This window comes from Zootoca vivipara, chromosome Z (genome assembly GCF_963506605.1).
Source record: "Zootoca vivipara chromosome Z, rZooViv1.1, whole genome shotgun sequence".
NCBI lineage: Eukaryota > Metazoa > Chordata > Lepidosauria > Squamata > Lacertidae > Zootoca > Zootoca vivipara.
In genome coordinates this window covers 7,222,568-7,226,427 of record NC_083294.1, presented here as the reverse complement: position 1 = coordinate 7,226,427, position 3,860 = coordinate 7,222,568, and the positions used below count along the sequence as shown (strand labels likewise).

General features: G+C 48.2%; 1 pseudogene; it reads left to right on the top strand.

Annotated features, from left to right (window-relative positions):
- The first annotated feature begins 699 nt into the window (after positions 1 to 699).
- LOC132591534 (cytochrome P450 1B1-like) lies at positions 700 to 2,953 on the top strand (annotated as a pseudogene).
- The last annotated feature ends 907 nt before the right edge of the window (positions 2,954 to 3,860 follow it).

Below are 3,860 nucleotides of genomic sequence, written 5' to 3'. Positions count from 1 at the left end.
CTGTCTGGGACGGTCTTCTTTCCTGGTCAGAGTCAGACCAGTCTCTGGCATCCAGCGCTGGTCAGCCCCCAACAAGCATCGACTTCCCTTACAACCTTCCATGGCCGAAGTAAGCCCTGAACTTACTGATCTGAACTGATCATCGATCAGATGACATTCAAAATGACATTTGAATGACAATGCGCATTAACTTTGGCGGGGCCCGGCCCCTTAAATATTTTAGGGGGGGTTGAAGACCCCAGAGACCCTAGGAGTTGGCTCCTATGAACAGAAATATAGTGTCCAGATCAAGGAAAGTAGTAGTATTCTATTCTGCCTTGGTCAGACTACACCTGGGATACTGTATCCGATTCTGGACACCACAGTTTAAGCAGATTGTTGACAAGCTGAAATTGTGCAGAGGAGGGCAACCAAGATGAGTAAAGGTCTGGAAATCAAGCATTGTGAGGAACGCTTGAAGGAGCTGGGTATGCTTAGCCTGGAAAAGAGTGGTGCTTGCTTCTAAATAGACATCATGGGATTATGCTGATAGATATCATGAGAGCTGGAGAAAGAGACAAAGGAAACTGATCACAGGTTGGGATGCTTTTTCTGTAACGATTTTGGCACAACAGTAAAATTGTCCAATCAGTTAACCTCTAATTGAAAACACATGGGAGAGGGAAGATGCGCAGAATTAGCCATCTGGAAAATGGAACAATGTTCAATCATGTGAGGAAGAGCCCCTGCCGCTACATTGCCTCCGAAAGTACAAGAACTGTGGAAAGTAGCGCACACAAAAACATGCCAAGATTACTGTCTGCAGTTGAATGCAAATCTTTAGATTGCCAACATGATTCAGCTCAAATATACGGAAACTTTGCTTTACTGCTGTCCTCTGGAAAGAAAGAAAGATTGATGACAGCTTTGCAGTACTCATGGGAGTTTTTGTATATGACAGCCTGCTGAAAGCACTGATCCATATCCATTTAAAATTGATAAATAAATAAATTGAGGCACAGACAAATACTCTACTGCTTTTCAGGCCTCATCAGATGGAATAATGAAGAAAGGGTCTGAAGTCCTATATTGATAGCCAATGCCTTCTGATACCAAGAAAAAGGGTTCCCTGAGAATTTGCATCTCAAGAAGGGGTAACCTTCCTCTGTTTGAATGGAAACAAGGACTTAAACAAGTGCCTTTCAAAAAGCAAAATTGGAACACTACTCTAATGCAAGCAAATGTCTGTTTTCCTCTCCTTTCTCAGTAAGAGGAAATCAGGGAACTGGCTGCTGAAATAGTTTCCCAGAGAAAAGGGGGAAAGCTGAGGCATTTGTCTTCTTGAGTACGTTTCCAGGAGGAGTGAGAATCAGTGCCTGATTTACAGCTGTCCCAGAACAATCTGTGCCAATATCCTCAGGCAGCCAGCACAGTATGGCAAAAATGCTGCAGTTTCCCAGAGCCAGCTACCAATCTGTCTATTCTTTAAAAAATAAAATAAAAATAAAATGTACACTGGAGGTTGCCTGTATAAACTGTTTCTAATTCCCAACCATTTAGGTTTCTTTTTCTTTCTGTTTTGGGGAGTCCCATGAGCCAGTATACCAAATGGTCAGGGATGATGGGAGTTGCTGTCCAATCCAAAACATCAGGAAAAGGCTGTTTGGAAGGGTATCATTAATGACATGGAGCATGAGCAACTCAAGTAACAACAGTGATGCCAAGCAAAACATGGGACCACCTTCATTTCCTGTTTGAAAGCCATCTCCAACATTCCGGTGATAAAGCTGCAGTGACATTGTGAAGGAATGGAACTTCCAGCCATTATTGTGTTTAGTTTTTGGATTTGGGACCTGAGCTTGAAATGCTTGCTTTTGTTTTAAAGGTTCTCCTGGTTGTTTTGCTCAGGAAGCTCTGTGCAGGTGGATCAAAAGTTTAAAAGGGCATGTATTGCTCAATATGTTTTGCACAGGGGAATTAAAAGTACAGTGGCTCAGTCAGTAGAGCACTTTAATCCCAAGGTTGTGGTTTGAGTCCCACATTGGGCAAAAGATACCTGCATTGCAAGGAGTTGGACTAGATGAGCCTCGCGGTTCCTTCCAACTACAATTGTATGATTCTATGATATCCGAGGAACCTGCTAATGAAGAATGGACCCTACTCTCCTTCTAACCTGCTAAAAAATTAAGAAGGGGCATGGAAGTATTGTTAGCTGTGGATTCAGAGAGTGCTGGAGCCAAGAACAACAGGAGAGAAAGGGGACTGAAAACACTTGAAATGCAGCACTAGAAAATGGTGAGAGCGGCACTAGCTGAAGCCCAGAAACTGACAGAGGCGTCTTTCCCATTGGGCCTAGTGGTGCGTTGCGCCAGGGCGCTAGCCTCTCGGGGGTGCTGGCGGGGTGCAACCAGCCAATGCTGGCAGCCACGTCTTCCAGCTGCGCCTGGGCGGCTGGCCCGTGGTAGTGCTGAGCGGTGAGCGTGCCATCCGCGAGGCGCTCATCTGCCAGGGGACCGCCTTCACGGGCCACCCGCCTTTCCCCTCCTTCCAGCTGGTGTCCGGCAGCCGCAGCTTGGGCTTTGGTGGCTACTTGGAGCTGCAGAAGCTGCAGAGGTGCCTGGCGCACTTGACGGTGCACACTTTCTCGGTGCGCCGCCTGCTGGAGGTGGTTAGGCGCATGGTGGGCGCGGGGAGCCTGGTGGGCATGCTGCCCTGGCTGCAGCGCTTCCCCAACTTGGTGCGCTCTACCTTCCGCGCCTTCCATTTCATGCGCCAAAAGTTTGTGCAGCACCAGAGCAGCCTCTTCCCGGGCGCTGCCCTCCGCAACCTCATGGACGCCTTCCTCTGCCTCCAGCAGGCGCAGCCCGTGCTGCCCTTGGAGCACGTGCCCACCACCATTATGGACATCTTCGGTGCCAGCTAGGACACGCTCTCCACCGCCCTGCAGTGGATCTTGATCTTCCTCATCAGGTGAGCTGCTGGGGTGGGGTGCACGGAGGAGACCGAGACAAAAGCGCCCCTTGCCCCTTGGAGAAGCTCAGGTAGCGGAACTGGGGAAGATCCGGACCCATAGAGAAGCAGAACTGGGGAAGATCCGGACCCATAGAGAAGCAGCTCTCCACCTAGAGGCAGCGAGGAAGCACTGTTTTCAACCCGAGGGCCACATTCCCGAGGGCTGCATGGGTGGGTAGGGAGGGATGAGGCTAAAATGGGGGCAAAGCAAGAAATGGGAATTCTAACTTCATACATTGGTAGGCCAGTTTCTACATACACTTGCACATCCCCCCCCCCAATCCAGGTGAGCAAAAGGCTTTATGGATTGGAGTGCCAGAACCCATTCCAGCCACGCACAAACTCTCAAGGAGGGTGCAAAGCTGAAGGACAAAGAAGCCTGGAGGCCTATATTTGCCTCTTGAGCTGAGGTTCTCCAACCATGCAGAGAAAGCTGAATGTATCTTCCCAGTTCATCTTCACTGACCAAAAGAGGAAGCTCTGAGTCACGTGCATGGGCATATATAGGTCCCTTGATTGGTTTGGCTATCATGCCATTCACCTGATTAACCCAGCATCAAAGGACCTACCAATCGGGTGTTGTGGCTATCCAATCATACCCACCCACAACACAGGGTTCAGTTGCCAGGTCGCACCGCAACACGTGGCCTCTTTGAGGGAGGATATGATTTCCATCGTTGAATAACAATTTGATGAGCAGCAATTAAAAGAAATAACAGTAAGTTGTTGGATGTAATGTCTGTTTCACAAAACAAGGAAAGTAAAAATACAGAGATGTAACATGGTTCTCTCAGTATTTTAAAGTAACTATTGATGAACTAAGGCCCAGAATTTCTGCACCGGTGCAATCCCACCAAAGGTGGAAAAAA